The sequence below is a fragment of the Oryctolagus cuniculus genome, chromosome 19, assembly GCF_964237555.1.
Source record: "Oryctolagus cuniculus chromosome 19, mOryCun1.1, whole genome shotgun sequence".
Lineage (NCBI taxonomy): Eukaryota > Metazoa > Chordata > Mammalia > Lagomorpha > Leporidae > Oryctolagus > Oryctolagus cuniculus.
The window spans coordinates 7,341,556-7,358,678 of record NC_091450.1 but is presented as its reverse complement, the minus strand read 5'-3'; the positions used below and the strand labels follow the sequence as shown (position 1 = coordinate 7,358,678).

At 49.9% G+C, this 17,123-nt stretch overlaps 1 protein-coding gene and 1 long non-coding RNA gene across 2 annotated transcripts in view; one reads left to right on the top strand and one right to left on the bottom strand.

Moving 5' to 3' along the window:
* The window catches only part of TMEM219 (transmembrane protein 219), a 33,780-nt gene that overhangs the window by 12,740 nt on the left and 3,917 nt on the right, over positions 1-17,123 (bottom strand). The window lies entirely within an intron of this gene.
* On the top strand, positions 262-2,677 carry LOC138847127 (uncharacterized). The gene is made up of 2 exons (XR_011384744.1): positions 262-1,094; positions 1,362-2,677. It is a non-coding gene; the product is annotated as an uncharacterized lncRNA (long non-coding RNA).

Sequence of the window (17,123 nt, the reverse complement as noted above, 5' to 3'; positions counted from 1 at the left end):
ATTAAGGAAATGCAAATCAAAGCCGAAATGAGATGCCATCACCTTCGCATCACTGTGACGTGTTGAGCCGTGTAGATGCTCCTGTCCCGTATCTGAATGCCTGGGCAGCGCAGATCTGGGAGGCAGAGGGAATGGCTCAAGCTGTTAGGTTCCTGCCACCCTTGTGGGAGACCTGGATAGAGTGCCTGGCTCCTGGCTCGGCCCTCGTCATAGAAGGCAGTTGGGGAGTGAACTAGCAGATGGTGGCTCGCTGCCTTTTTTTTTTTTTTTTTTTTTTTTTTTTTTTTTTTTAAGATTTATTTACTTGAAAGGCAGAGTTACACAGACAGAGGAGAGGCAGAGAGAGAGGTCTTCCAATCCGCTGGTTCACTCCATGGCCGAAACGGTCAGAGCTGAGCCAATCTGAAGCCAGGAGCCTCCTCTGGGTCTCCCACATGAGTGCAGGGGCCCAAGGACTTGGGCCATCTTCCACTGCCCTCCCAGGCCACAACAGAGTTGGATAGGAAGAGGAGCAGCCAGGACTAGAACCGCCGTCCATATGGGATGCCGGCACTTCAGGCCAGGGCATTAACCCGCTGTGCCACAGCGCCAGCCCCTCTCTGTCTCTTAAATAAAAAGGACAATAATTTTTAAAATGTCCTAATAGGCTAAGGCACCGCTTGTGACAATGGCACTCCATTCGGGAGTGCTGGTTTTAGTCCCACCTGCTCCGTATCCCATCCATCTCCCTGCTAATGTGCCTGGGAAAGCATCAGAAGATGGTATGGCAGACCCGGATGGAGGTTGTGGCTCCTGGCTTCTGCCTGGCCCAGCCTGAACCCTTCCAGCTGTTTGGGGAGTGGACTGACGGAAGATCTTGTTCTCCCTGTCACTCTGCTTCTCAAATCAAGTTGTTAAATTTAATTGTTTTATTTTTCCAAATGCACGATTCACTGGAGCTGTGAGTGCAGCTCCACGCTTGGTATTTGCAGTGTAGATGACTTGAGCGTGATGCTCTGGAACCCATGAGGGCTGGCCCTCCAGGGAACGCCCGTCTCGGCGGTCACAGCTGCAGTTCCCAGCTTGGAGCTGGGGACTTCCTCGCGCAGTTTGTGGTAAGTAGCTTCGGCAAACGAGTGATTGAGCTTGTCCCAAATTTTGCCTTTGGGCCTCCCCTTTTCATCCTCGCCCCCAGATTTCCAGATTTATTCGCTGAGTCTTTATCTGTCTTGGCTGCCTTTCCCCGTCTTTCTTCACGTTGTCCTTGGGAGGCAGGGTGAGGTGTGGAATGCAGTGGCGGCCACCTCAGCCAGACGTTGGGGTGTGTGTGTGTGTGTGTGACCAAAACTTTATCTTAAACAGATTTTCTGTTTTAAAAAAAGAATGCCTAGGGGCTGGTGCTGTGGCGTAGTGGGTAGAGACTCCTCCTGCAGTGCCGGCATCCCATATGGGCGCCATTTCGAGTCCCGGCTGCTCCACTTCTGATACAGCTCCCTGCTGGAGAAAGCAGTAGAAGATGGCCCAAGAATTTGGGCCCCTGCACCCACATGGAAGAGCTGGAAGAAGCTCCAGGCTCCTGGCTTCAGACCAGCCCAGCTCTGGCCATTTGAAGAGTAAACCAGCAGATGGAAGATCTCGATATCTTTCTTTCTCTCTCTCTGCCTCTCTGTAACACTGCCTTTCAAGTAAATAAATATTAAAAAAAAAAAACACCTGAGGTTTCAAGGACTTGTCCTAAGTAACCCAGCCACTTAAGCCTCTGCCAGAACTTGAGCTCAAGTTTCCCAACACTACCTTCGATCTCTCACTGCAGCCTCCTTGTTTAGTCCTACACGAAGATCTCTTCTGAGCACCTACAAAGGGCCCCGTCCATTCCCTCAACAGCCACACCCAGCCCAGCCTGAGCCAGCTACATGAGACGTCTGATATTGGTGGAACCAGCCCAGCTGGGATCTCCACTCCAGAAGTAGTGGAACCTCACAAGCACCAGTACTCATTCAATAAATGTTTGATGGCCAATTAAAAAATATTTATTTATTTGAAAGACAGAGTTAGAGAGAGAGAGAGGGAGAGACAGACAGATCTTTCATCTGCTGGTTCACTCCCCAGATGGCTGTAATGGCTGGAGCTGAGTCTGTCTGAAGCCAGGAGCCAGGAACTTCTTCCAGGTCTCCCATGTGTGCGGCAAGGGCCAAGGATTTGGACCATCTTCCATGCTTTCCTAGGCACATTAGCAGGGAGCTGGATGGGAAGTGGAGCAGCTGGGAGTTGAACTGTATGGAATGCTGGCATTTCAGGCCATGGCTTTACCCACTATGCCACAGCACCAGCCCCCAGTGGTCAATTTATTAAAAAACAGTTTTGTGGCCGGCGCCGCGGCTCACTAGGCTAATCCTCCGCCTTGCGGCGCCGGCACACCAGGTTCTAGTCCCAGTTGCCCCTCTTCCAGGCCAGCTCTCTGCCGTGGCCCGGAAGTGCAGTGGAGGATGGCCCAAGTGCTTGGGCCCTGCACCCCATGAGAGACCAGGAGAAGCACCTGGCTCCTGCCATCGGATCAGCGCAGTGGGCCGGCTGCAGCGCACTGGCCGCGGTGGCCATTGGAGGGTGAACCAACGGCAAAAGGAAGACCTTTCTCTCTGTCTCTCTCTCTCACTGTCCACTCTGCCTGTCAAAAAATAAATAAATAAAAAATAAAAAACAGTTTTATTAGGCTGGCGCTGCTGTAGCTCAATAGGCTAATCCTCCGCCTTGCAGCGCCGGCACACCAGGTTCTAGTCCCGGTCAGGGTGCCAGATTCTGTCCCGGTTGCTCCTCTTCCAGCTCTCTGCTATGGCCCGGGAGTGCAGTGGAGGATGGCCCAAGTGCTTGGGCCCTGCACCCCATGGGAGACCAGGAGAAGCACGTGGCTCCTGGCTTCGGATCAGCACAGTGCGCAGGCTATAGCACGCCGGCCCCAGCGGCCATTGAGGGGGTGAACCAATGGAAAAGGAAGACCTTTCTCTGTCTCTCTCTCTCACTGTCCACTCTGCCTGTCCAATAAATAAATAAATAAATAAATAAATAAAATAAAACTGTTTTGTTAGGCAAGTTCCCATGAGAATTCATCACATTTCAGTCTCATTTTTTAATTAAAAATATTTGTTTACTTATATGAGATGCAGAGGGAGAGCTTCTATCTGTTGGTTTACTCCCCACGTGCCCACAATGACCAGGGACTGAAGCTGGGAGCCAGGAACCCAATCCAGGTCTTCCGAACAAGAGACAGGAACGCAATTATTTGAGCCATCACTGCAACCTCCTAGGATCTGCATTAACAAAAAGTTGGAGTCAGGAGCTAGAGCTGGGAATTGAAACCAGATGGGACTTGGGTGTCCTGACTGGCATCTTAACTAGGTCAATTTAAGCTAGGTCGAGTTAACCTCAGCTAGGTCAAGTGCTCATCCCTCCAGTCTCATTTTCAACTTGGGCATACACCTGCCCATGCCTAAATATTTGTGAAGTTTAGGTTAGAACCTAAACCAGTTTATGCAGTGACCAAGTTTTTAAATCCTTGCTGGGGCTCCAGGTGCGCAGTGAATACCAGTAGTGCAAAAGCGCTGTCCGGTACCTACCTAATGACAAGTAGGGTATGATAAGGCAGGTGAGCTGCAGTGCTGGTACATGGTGGGAGGTCAAACAATGTGAATTTGCCCTTGTTATTCTTGTACTACAGAGCAATTAGGCTGATTTGGACAATAGTTCTTGTAAATGACCACAATTGATACTTGTAAAACTAAAGCAAGTAATTCTACTGAGTGGCAGAGGCAAACTGGTTAGGACAAAGAGCTGCCCTGAGGCCTGAGAATCAGAACAAATGGATGTGAACGGAGGTCTTAGAAGGAAAAGGTGGCTGTGGGTGAGGGGGCAGGAGGGGACAAGAATTATCTGTACATTGTATGCTCCAAAGTTTTATTTAGTGCACTCAACAGGCCCTCAAAGTGGACGTTATTGTGGAAGCCTGGGATTTCATTCAAATAATTTAACCAAGGCCACACTGGTAGCAAGTGACAGAAACTGGGTTATAATTGCAGCCTGACCAGGGACTATCGTGGGAACCAGAAAGCCAGCAGGGGATCACCCAGTCCCTTGAAGGAACTTGAGAGGGCCCTTGCCCATTCCATGGGGATAATTTCCTCTGGCCCAGCTGAAGCTTCTCCCAGAGACCTGTCTGGTGTTCTCCTTCTAGATCACCGAGTTTTGGGGTTGCAGGTCCCTTTGGGAATCCCACAAGAGCTTTTCACTGATGATCATTCAGTAAGCATCTGTTGACTGGCAGGCAGTATTCTGCCCCCTGGGTATACAGTGGTGGACAAAGGTATTCATGGCCCCCCGACTAGAAAAATGCTGTTACCTAAACCTACACATGCAATTTCAACCAGTGGCACTTCAGTCCGCTTGGAACCCATCCAAGAACCCAGTATAGGTATTAAATATCTATTGTATTTAATAAGGTTCTCTCTGCCTTAATTGGACCTTAGTTTTGGATTTAGTTTCATATCAGAACTGCTTGATAAAATTACTCCTTCGTTTCCCCTTTACTACTTTTTTTTTAAAGATTGATTTATTTATTTGAAAGAGTTACACAGAAAGAAGAGAGGCTGAGGGAGGGAGGGAGAGTTCTTCCATCTGATAGTTCACTCCGCAATTGGCTGCAACAGCCGGAGCTGCGCCGATCCGAGGCCAGGAGCTTCTTCCAGTTCTCCCACACTGGTGCAGGGGCCCAAGGACTTGGGTCATCTTCTATTGCTTTCCCAGGCCACAGCAGAGAGCTGGATTGGAAGTGGAGCAGCCAGGTCTCGAACCGGCGCCCATATGGGATGCTGGCGCTTCAGGCCCGGGTGTTAACCCACTACGCCACAGTGCCGGCCCCAACTTTTTTTTTTTTTTTTTTTTTTTAAGATTTGCTTTTTGATTTGAAAGAGAGAGAGAATATCTTCCATCTGCTAATTTACTTCCCAAATGGCTGCAATAGCAGGGGTTGGGCCAGGAAGAAGGCAGGGGCCTAAAACTCCATCCAGGTCTCCCACATGGGTGACAGGGGCTCAAGTACTTGGGCCATCTTTTGCTGCTTTCCCAAGCACTTTAGCAGGAAGCTAGATTGGAAGTAGAGTAGCTAGGACTCTAATATTGGATACTGGTGTTGAAAGTAGTGACTTAGAGGCTGGTGTCTTGGCATGGTGGGTTAAGCTGCTGCTGGCAACACCAGCATCCCATACAGGCACCCGTTCGAGTCCCAGCTGCTCCATTTCTGATCCAGCTCCCTGCTATGCCTAAGCAGTGGAGGACAGTCCAAGAGCTTGGGCCCCTGCAACCACATGGGAGATACAGATGAAGCTCCTGGCTTTGGGCTGACCCAGCCCCAGCTGTTGTGGCCATCTGAGGAGTGAATCAGTGGATGCAAGGTCTCCCTGCACCCCCTCTCCTCTCTAACTCTGCCTTTCAAACAAATAAAATAAATCTTAAAAAAAGAAGAAGAAAGTGGTGGTTTAACCTTCTGTGCCACACTGCTGGTCTCTACTACTTGGTTTTTATCCTGTGTGATTCATCTATTCAACCAACCAATTATTCATTCAGCAAACGTTTAAACATTTGCTAAATGCCAAGAACCTCATTAGGCAATGAGAGAAGCCACATTTCCTATCACTATAAAGTCCTAATGACAGAGGCAGATACTCCAAGCATTATGATAAAATGGCAAACACCATGAAGGATAGATAACGTAATAGTTAATAGACACCCTTTAAATAGGTTAAGCATTTAATGGTCTTAAATGTTCCCTTGTTCAAGGATGTCAATGATAAAATATTATTCCTATTTAATGCATTAAAAATCAAGATTTAACAATGTTAGGAAACTTGTAGTCAGAAACTACAAGTTCCTGACTAGTCAACTTCTATGTGTTACACACACATCCAATAAAATCTTGAAAAACAATAGGCGGAGGCTGGAGCTGCAGCTCAGTAGGCTAATCCTACGCCTGTGGCACCGGTACCCCAGGTTCTAGTCCCGGTTGGGGCACCGGTTCTGTCCTGGTTGTTCCTCTTCCAGTCCAGCTTTCTGCTGTGGCCCGGGAAGGCAGTGGAGGATGGCTCAAGTGCTTGGGCCAGGAGGAAGCACCTGGCTCCTGGCTTCGGATCTGCGCAGTGTGCCAGCCGTAGCGGCCATTTGGGGAGTGAACCAACAGAAGAAAGACCTTTCTCTCTCTGTCTCTCTCTCTCACTGTCTATAACTCTACCTGTCAAATTAAAAAAAAAAAAGAGTGCTTGGGCCCCCACATCCATGTGGGAGACCCAGAGGAGGCTCCTGGCTCCTGGCTTCAGATTGGCCCAGCTCCAGCCATTGCGGCCACTGGAGACTGAACTAGCAGTTGAAAGATCTCACTCTCTCTTCCTCTGTCTCTCTCTCTCTAATTCTGGCTTTCAAATAAATAAATATTTTTTTAAATTAAGATAGAAATAGAAATTTTCCCAAGAATTCTATATCTGGCAAAACTATACTTCAAGAATGAAGGAGAAAGTTGAGGGAGGGGCCGGCACTGTGGCATAGGGGTTAAGCTGTCACCTGTGATGCCAGAATCTCATATGGGCACCTGTTTGAGTCCTGGCTGCTTTGCTTCCAATCCTGCTCTGTGCTAATGTGCCTGAGAAAGCACTGGAAGATGGTCCAGGTGCTTGGGCCCCTGCACTCACCTACATGGGAGACCTGGCCATTGGAGCCATTTAGGAAGTGAACTACCAGATGGAAGACCTTTCTCTCTGTCTCTCCCTCTCTCTGTGACTCTATCACTCAAAACAAATACATAAAAAATCTTTTAAAAACATTTATTTATTTGAAGGGCAGAGTTAGAGACAAGGGAGAGACAGAGAGGGAGAGAGATCTTCCATCGCTGGTTCACTCCCCAAATGACTACAACAGCGGGACTGTGCCAGACCAAAGCCAGGAGCCTGGAACTCCATCAGGGTCTCCCACATGGGTTGCAGGGGTCCAAGCACTGGGAACATCTTTCGCTGCTTTCTCACGAGCAGGGAGCTGGATCAGAAGTGGAACAGCTGAGACTCGAACAGATACTCATACGGAACGCCAACAGCACAGGTGGCGGGTTAACCTGCTACACCACAGCACCAGCCACTATATCTCATCTTTGATAGTGGATAGAGCAATTAGAAGATCCAGAAAACAGAAGATCTGAACAAAGCTATACACCAGTTAGATCTAACAGACATTTAGAGAATGCATCCAAAAACAGAAAAATAGACATTCTTCTCAAGTACACGTGCATGGTTCTCCAGGCACAAAACCAAACTCAATAAATTTAAAAGATCAGAATCACACAAAATGTCATCCCCAACCACAATAGAATACAACTAGAAAACAAGGACAGGACAAAGGACTGGCATTGTGGCTCAGCGGGTTAAACCACTGCCTTGGATGCTGGCATCACACACAGGAGCGCTGACCCCAGCCCTGGCCCTATCACCTATATGGGAGACTCAGGTGGAGTTCTGGGCTCTTGCAGTAATTTGGGTAGTGAACCAGCAGAGAGAAGATCTCTCTCTCTCTCTCTCTCTCTCTCTCTCTCTCTCTCTGCCTTTCGAATAAGTAAATTATGTAAGTCTTTTAAAAAATAACCGAATAAAAACTAGGAAAATCACAAATATGTGGCAGTTAAATAACATGCTCTTAAAGAACCCATGATTCGGCCGGCGCCGTGGCTCACTAGGCTAATCCTCCGCCTAGCGGCGCCGGCACACCAGGTTCTAGTCCCGGTTGGGGCGCCGGATTCTGTCCCGGTTGCCCCTCTTCCAGGCCAGCTCTCTGCTGTGGCCAGGGAGTGCAGTGGAGGATGGCCCAGGTGCTTGGGCCCTGCACCCCATGGGAGACCAGGAAAAGCACCTGGCTCCTGGCTCCTGGCTCCTGCCATCGGATCAGCGCGGTGCGCCGGCCGCAGCGCACTGGCCGCGGCGGCCATTGGAGGGTGAACCAACGGCAAAGGAAGACCTTTCTCTCTGTCTCTCTCTCTCACTGTCCACTCTGCCTGTCAAAACAAACAAACAAACAAACAAACAAAAAAAAAAAACCCATGATTCAAAGAAGAAATCCCAGGGCAAGTAGCAAGTACATAGGGGCTGTGGTGGTCTACGGGGGTCTGGCTGTGGGGCTGATGAGAAACTGCTGAAGACCCTGTGGATGCAGGGGAGGACCTGTGGTAGCTCAAAGACCCTGGTGCCTTGAGTGTCCAATGGGTGGCTCCTGATGGTCATGGATTTATTGTAAAATTGTATAGACCATGTACCAGCCTCAGGAATAATCAAAGCCATGTTGAATGACTTGGGTCAGTTTGCTGAGAAGGAAACCAAGTCAGTGTTAGAGCTATCCCTTCCCATGTCTCGAGCATTGGGAGAGTTAACCAGTGAATGGGCGCTCGCTCGCTCTCTCTGCCTTTCAAATAAATAAAGATTTTCAAAATGGGCAGACTCTGAATACACATTTCTCTAAAAACAGTATACCAATGGGCAATAATTGCATTTTCAAAGATGCTTAGTATCATTAGCCATCAGGAAAATGCAGATCAAAGCCATGGTCAGAGAATATGTTACACCCACGAGGGTGGCCCAAGGCCCCCCCCCTTTTTTTTTCCTTTTTTTAAAGGAACATAACAAGTGTTGGCAAGGATGTGGAGAAATTGGAAGCGTCATATAGGGTTGGTGGGAGTGTAAAATGGTACAGGTGGTGTGGAAAACCGCTTGGCAGTCCTCAGTAAATTAAACACAAAATTACCATGTTACCCAGCCATTCCACTCTTAGCATATACCCTCTGAATTTGAAACAGGTGTTCAGACAAAAATGTGTGTGCTAATGTTCAGAGCAGCTCTGTTCACCATAGCCAAAAGGTGCAAGAGACCCTCGTGCCTATCAAGCAGGTGAATGGATAAACTAAATGTGGTGCGTGTATCCAGTGGAGTCCTATTCAGGCTCCGGAAGAAAGGAAATTCTCGCACATACTCTACCGTGCATTAATCTTTTTTATATATATATATATATATATTTTTTTTTTTGACAGGCAGAGTGGACAGTGAGAGAGAGAGACAGAGAGAAAGGTCTTCCTTTGCCGTTGGTTCACCCTCCAATGGCCGCCGCGGCTGGCGCACCGCGCTGATCCGATGGCAGGAGCCAGGAGCCAGGTGCTTTTCCTGGTCTCCCATGGGGTGCAGGGCCCAAGGACTTGGGCCATCCTCCACTGCACTCCCTGGCCACAGCAGAGGGCTGGCCTGGAAGAGGGGCAACCGGGACAGAATCCGGCGCCCCGACCGGGACTAGAACCCGGTGTGCCGGCGCCGCTAGGCGGAGGATTAGCCTAGTGAGCCGCGGCGCCGGCCAACCGTGCATTAATCTTTACGGCCATTACTTATAATGAAATGCACCAGTCACAAAGAGACAAATCCTGGAGGACTCCACCTGTACGATGGCCCTTGAGTAGTCAGACTGGGTGGCTGACAGGGACTGGATGGGTGATGGGGAGTTACTATGAACAGGTATGGAGTCTCAGTTGGGGAAGATAAGAGAGTTCAGGATGTGGATGGTACTGATGGTTACACAGCAATGAAAATGTACCGAATACCAATGAGCTGTACATTTAGCAAAGGCTAATGTGGTGGATTTTATGTTATATATATTTTATTACAACAAGAAAAAAAAGTAGAGGGGTAGGTGTTTGGCATATAGACCTAAGTCAGTACTCAGGACACCCAAATCCCATTGCAGAGTGCCTGGGTTTGAGTCACGGCTCGATTCCAGCTTCCTGGTTATGTGCATCCTGGGAGGCAGCAGGTGACGGCTCAAGTACTTGGGTCCCTGCCACCCACATGGGAGACCTGGATGCAGTTCCTGGCTCCTGGCTTCAGCCTGGCCCAGCCCCAGCTTTTGCGGGTATTTGGGGAGTGAACCACCAGATGGAAGATCCCTCTCTCTCTCTCTCTCTCTCTCTCTCTCACTGTGTCTCTGCCTTTCACATAAAATGAAAATAAATAAATGTTTAAGAGATTTTTTTAAAAAAAAGTGGCCACAAGGAAAAACAATGAAATATCAACATACACTATGACATGAATGAACCTTTTTTATTTTTTTAAAGATTTATTTTATTTATTTGAAAGAGTTACAGAGAGAGGTAGAGAGAAAGAGAGTCTTCCATCTGCTGGTTCACTCCCCAGATGGCCACAACAGCCGAAGCTGCGTCGATCCAAAGCCAGGAGCCAGGAGCTTCTTCCAGGTCTGCCACATGGGTACAGGGGCCCAAGGACTTGGGCCATCTTCTACTGCTTTCCTAGGCCATAACAAGGAGCTGGATTGGAAGAGGAGCAGCCGGGACTTGAACTGGCGCCCATACGGGATGCTGGTGCTTCAGGCCAGGGCTTTAACCCGCTGTGCCACAGCACCAGCCCTGACATGAATGAACCTCAAAAACATCATGCTAGATGACAGATCCAGCCATAAGCAGTCACATGTTGTATGATTCCATGTGTGAGAAATGTCCTGGATAGGCAAATCTACAGATAGAGCAGTAGCTTAGTGAGGAGGAGGACCCAAGTGGAGGAGGGCCTAGGGGATTGCTGCTCAGTGCTTCTGGGTTTCCTTGGGGCTGATGAGAATGTTCTGGAAGTGAACAGAAGTGATGATGGCACAGCACTGTGAATGTACCAAATACCCCTGCACGGGACAGCTTCAAATGGTGACAGTGGTAAGCTGCGTTATATGTCATCTACGACAATTTCTTAAACTCCTGAGCCTATTACTTTCTCTTGCTATACCCGTATATTCCTTTCACTGTATCCACATCCCTGGAGCAGCAGCACCAGCTTCCTGGGCACCCACGCAAGCGACCTCTGAGTCAGCCTTGACTCCACCCTCCCCGCTTATCCCACGCGTCTCACCCTCATCAGGGTTCTGCCCAGAATCCTCCCCCAACTTCCCCTGCTTACTCCAGGCTCTCAAAGCCTCTCATCAACCCTCCCCACTGCCCCCAGGTTCCTCCCCACAATGCATCCCGCAGGTTGCCTGTGACTTCCCTCCCTCCACGCACTTTCCCCCTTCTTCAAGCCCCGTCTCCCTGCCCTTGCTGCCACCGCGGTGACAACTTCCCTGAGTCCCCATCCAGCCTTTCCCGTCTCCCCTGCTCAGAGGAAGATGCGCTCTGCCAGCCCAGGGCGAGCCTCTTCACTGTGTTCTGGAAACCTCTCCTCGCCACAGAGATTCCTCCATCGTCCTCTCCATTTCTATTCTCGCTCCTTCAACAAACACTTTTTTTTTTTTTTTAAGATTTACTGATTTATTTTGAAAGTCAGTGTTACAGAGAGAGAGGGAGAGAGGAAGAGCTTCCATTCACCAATTCACTCCCCAGCGCTGGGCCAAGCTGAAGCTAAGAGCTGGAAGCTTCAACTGGGTCTCCCACGTGGGTGGCAGGAGTCCAAACACTTGGGCCCTCCTCTGCTGCTTTCCCAGGCACATTAACAGGGAGCTGGATCGGAAGTGGAGCAATCAGACATGAACTGGAGCCCATGTGGGATGCTGGGGATGCAGGCGGTGGCTTTACCTCCTATGCCACAAAGCCAGCCCCTCAACAAACATCTATAAAGCAATCCTATGCTCCTGATGCTGGGGTTATGATGCAGAATGAGTTGGGTGATGGTCCAGCCTTCATAAAACCTCCACAGAAAATAGGCAACACATAACATTGAAACAGACAGGAAGGAAATGAAGACGGAGGGAGTAGGAGACAGGTCCCTTTAAACAGGGAGGTCAGAAAGGTTTGTAATTGTGATGTTCGAGCTGATGTCTAAAGGACATACACAAGTTGGCTTTGTGCAGATTTGGGGGGGGGGTCAGGATTCCAGGTAGAACCACAGCCATACGAAGACTCTGGGAGGAGAAGGTTGGCTTGCAGGGGATCGGGGCGATGGGAACATGAGTAGGGGAGAGCGGTGTGAGAAGACCTTGGAGAGCTCCTCCGTGGCCAAGGCCTTGTAAACAAACCATGGCAAGAAGCTTGGAGTTTATTATAAGGCGGCATGAGAAGCTGATGGAGATTTTTAAGGAGGAAACTGGCATGAGAAGATGCATTCTAACATGATCACTCTGGGGGCTGGTTTGTGGCACAGCGGGTTAAGTCATTGCCAGCTACACTAGCATCCCGTTTCAGAGTACCAGTCCAAGTTCTGGCTGCTCCACTTCTTATGCAGCTCTCTGCTAATAAGCCAGGGAAACCAGGGGATTATGGCTCAAATTCCTGGGGCCCTACCACCCATGTGGAAGACCTGGAAGAAACTCCTGGCTCCTGGCTTCAGTCTGGCCCAGCCCCAGCCATTAAGGCCATTTGGGGAGTAAACCAGCAGCTGATGGAAGATCTCTCTCTTTGTCTCTCCCCACCCTCCTCTCTGTAACTCTGCCTGTCAAATAAAATAACATAAATCTTGAAAAAACTAAAATAAAAGCATCACACTGGATACTAGATGGAAAATGAGCTGAAAAGGAACCAAAGCGGCAGAAAGGGAGACAATTTGGGAACAATCCCTAGAATGCAAAGAAGATGGGGTGGATTGGGACCATGGTCCCCATCGTGGAGTTGGCTATCAGGGTTAGGGTTAGATGCATTGTGCAGTCAAAGCCAACAGGACTTGGGAGGGAGGGAAAGGGAGAAATCAAAGACTCCTCTCTACCAGTTCATTTCTCTCAGCCAAAACATACTTGTACTGTGGTTTTGATTCTTCTCTGATGACTAAAGCCAATGGAGCCAAAATCCTAAGCACAAACCTTTGGACCAATATAGCCAACTTCCTACTGCCTGTTACTGGCACCTCCGACCCAGGACTCACAGTGAGCTCATGCTATGTCCACACCATCTCACATCTGCATCCACTGTGCCCTGTCTCCGATGACCCCACCGTCTCTACTCAGGCAAGCTGTCGAGCTAGGGATCACCTTTGTCTCCCAGTTCCTCAGCCTCTCCCATCCCATCTGTCACCGAAACTTGCCTGCTTTACAGATATTTCTCAAATCTACTCGTTCCTCCCCATTTCCACCTCCATTGCTTTTCTGTGGGCTCAAGCTCCCTCCTGCTGGCACTGTTGGAAGCAGCTCCCAGCTTGTGTCTGCAGATTCCTTCTCTGAGATGCAGAATGCCCATCCTCAAATACCAGCGTGGTTGTTCGCCTTCCACTGATTTCATGGGGGAGAGGGTGGGTCCTCAATCTGTTCCACAAGCCTTTGGTGGTCCTTTTCCTGCTCACTCTGTGGTCTTGTCCACCTCCGCTACCACCTTCCTTGTACTTTAAGCTCCAACAGGATCTGAACATGTTACGGTTTCTCAAACATATGTTGCTTCTTCAAATGTTTGTGTCTGTACTCAACTGTTTCTTTTTAAAAGATTTATTTACTTATTTATTTGAAAGGCAGAGCAAGAGAGTGAGAGGTCTTCCATCCATTGGTTCACTCCCCAAATGGCTGCAATGGCCAGAGCTGAGCTGATCCAAAGCCCGGAGCCAAGAGCTTCTTCTGGGTCTCTAATGTGGGTGCAGGGGCCCAAGGACTTGGGCCATCGTCTACTGCTTTTCTAGGTGCATTAGCAGGGAGCTGGAACAGAAGTGGAGCAACCAGGACTTGAACTGGCACCCATATGGGATTCTGGTGCCAAAGGTGGAGACTTAACCCACTACACCACAGCACGAGCCCCGGGTCTCTTAACCTTAATATATCTTTTTTAGAAAATATTTATTTTTTATTATTTGCTTTGGGGGAAGTGAATATTTCTTCCCAGAAGATATTTATTTATTTGAAAGTCAGAGTTACACAGAGAGAGAAGGAGAGGCAGAGAGAGAGAGAGAGAGAGAGAGAGAGAGGTCTTCCATCCGCTGATTCACTCCCTAATTGGCTGCAACAGCCGGAGCTGTGCAGTTCTGAAGCCAGGAGCCAGGTGCTTCTCCTGGTCTCCCATGGGGTGCAGGGCCCAAGTAGTTGGGCCATCCTCCACTGCACTCCCTGGCCACAGCAGAGAGCTGGCCTGGAAGAGGGGCAACCGGGACAGAATCCGGCGCCCCGACCAGGACTAGAACCCGGTGTGCCGGCACCGCAAGGTGGAGGATTAGCCTAGTGAGCCACGGCGCTGGCCCCCAATATATCTTAAATTCTTTATCTTTCCCTCCAAAACTTTCCCTGGTTCAAATAGGGTTGGAGTGTCTCCCAAGGTGGGGAATGTGTTGGGAGTTTGGTCCTCAAGATGTCAGTATTGGGAAGGGGTGATGTTTATAAGATGTGGGGCCTAGTGGGGGGTCCTTAGTTCATTGGAGGTGTGTCTACCTTGGTAGTTGTCCAGAGAGGTTGTTGTAGGAGCCAGCCTGGGGGCTGGCACTGCGGCGCTGGCATCCCATAACGGTGCCTGTTTGTGTCATGGCTACTCCATTTCCAATCTAACTCCCTTAATGGCCCAAGTGCTTGGGTCCCTGCATCCACATGGAAAACCCAGAAGCAGCTCTTGGCTCCTGGCTTTGGCTTGGCCCAGCCCTAGCTGTTGTGGCCATCTGGGGAGTGAACCGGCAGACAGAAGACCTGAAGAGCTGACAACCACACATTCTTGTTGGCTTGACAGCATCTCACTGGCTCAGGCCAAAAACCCCAAGGTCATGCTGGACTCTTCCTCTCTCACTCCACTTCCATTTCTGTGGGTCCACCTTAAAAAAAAAAAAAAAAAAAAAGCCCATGTAGACCCCAGCCAAGTCCTGCCTCCTCATCTCACCTGACTCACCGCTCTCCTTGCCCCTACCCTTGGCCTGTGTCTCTTCTAAACACAGCAGCCAGAGTGATCTCACCATCCAAAGTGAGGGGCATGGGGCCAGCGCTGAGGTGTAGCAGGTAAAGCCACTGTCTGCAGTGCCCTATGGCATCCCATATGGGCATGGTTCAAGCCCCAGCTGCTCCACTTCCAATCCAAAGCAGTAGAAGATGGCCCAAGTGCTTGGGCCCCTGCACCCACATGGGAGACCCGGAAGAAGCTCCTGGCTCCTGGCTTCAGATTGACCCAGCTCTGGCCATTGCGGTCACCGGGGAGTGAACAAGCAGAGATAAAGACCTCTCTCTCTGTCTCTCCCTCTCTCTGTGTAACTATGACTTTCAAATAAATAAATAAATCTTTTTTTAATATTTTTTATTTTTTGACAGGCAGAGTGGACAGTGAGAGAGACAGAGAGAAAGGTCTTCCTTTGCCATTGGTTCACCCTCCAATGGCTGCCGCACTGCGCTGATCCGATGGCAGGAGCCAGGTACTTCTCCTGGTCTCCCATGGGGTGCAGGGCCCAAGCACTTGGGCCATCCTCCACTGCACTCCCTGGCCACAGCAGAGAGCTGGCCTGGAAGAGGGGCAACCGGGACAGACTCCGGTGCCCCGACAGGGACTAGAACCCGGTGTGCCGGCGCCGCAAGGCGGAGGATTAGCCTAGTGAGCCGCGGCGCCGGCCCTGAAAAATACTTCTTGATGAGACCTACCTGACCACCCTACTTAGAACTGCTACTGGGGTGAGTGCTTGGCCTACCAGTTAAGAGCCTCTTTGGCCAGCGCTGCGGCTCACTAGGCTAATCCTCTGCCTAAGGCGCCGGCACCCCGGGTTCTAGTCCCAGTCGGGGCACTGGCTTCTGTCCCGGTTGCTCTTCTAGTCCAGCTCTCTGCTGTGGCCAGGGAGTGCAATGGAGGATGGCCCAAGTGCTTGGGCCCTGCACCCCATGGGAGACCAGGATAAGTACCTGGCTCCTGGCTTCGGATCAGCACGGTGCGCTGGCTGCCACGGCCATTGTTGGGTGAACCAACAGAAAAGGAAGACCTTTCTCTCTGTCTCTCTCTCTCTCTCTCATGGTCCACTCTGCCTGTCAAAAAGAAAAAAAAAAAAAGAGCCTCCGTGATGGGAGCATCCGGGTTCAATTCCAGCTCTGGCTCCTGACTCCAGACCCCTGCTAATGAACGCTCTGGGAGGCAGCAGGTGATGGCTCAGTGGTTGGGTCCCTGCCACCCACATGGGAGACCTGGATGAAGTTCCTGGCTCCTGGCTTCAGTCTTGCAAAACCCTGGCTGTTGCAGGAAATTGTTGCAGCAAATGGGAGTGCTCTCCCTCTCTCTCTCTTAGTCTGCTTGTCTCTGTCTCTCAAATAAAAATGCAAACGTGCTGAATGAGCATCTGCATTTTTTTTTGAGATTTATCTTATTTGAAAAGGTTACAGAGAGAGGGGCATGGGAAGACACAGAGAGAGTTCTCCCATCTGCAGGTTCACTCCCCAAATGGCCACAATGGCCGGAGCTGGGCCAGGCAGAAGCCAGGTGCCAGGAGCTTCATCCAGGTCTCCTATGTGGGTGCAGGGGTCCAAGGACATGGGCCATCCTCCCCTGCTTTCCTAGGCCCATTAGCAGGGAGCTGGGTCAAAAGTAGAGCAGCTGGGACACAAACTCGTGCCCATGTGGGATGCTGGCATTGCAGGCCATGGCTTTACTGCTATGCCACAACACCAGCCCCCAAGAATTTGCATTTTTTAAAAAATGGTCTCTTCACCCCTGTCCACAGAGACTCCTGTCACCATATTCTTCTTCTTCTTCTTTTTTTAAAAGATTATTTATTTATTCAAAAGGCATAGCAAAAGAGAAAGAGAAAAAGAGAGACAGAGAAATCTTCCATCCACTGATTCAGCCCCCCAAATGGCTACAACAACCAGACTGGGCCAGGCTGAAGCAAGGAGCCAGGAGCTCCATCGGGTCTCCCACATGGGTGGCAGGAACCCAAGTACTTGAGCCAACATCTGCTACCTCTCACGTGCATTGGCAGGAAGCTGGATTAGAAGCAGAGGAACCAGGTATCAGTGGCAGGCACTCATTACGCAATGCAGGTATCCCAAGTGGTGGCTTAACTTGCTGCACCACAACCCTTGCCCCATGGATGATGACTGATGAATGAACTAGTTAAGCTACACCAAGACACAAAATTGTGGGAATCCTCTGCGTTGGTGAAGGTGTGGGGCAGCAGGCCTTTTCACAGTGGTGATGTGAGTCTAAGCTCACTCAAATTCTACGAAGGACACAG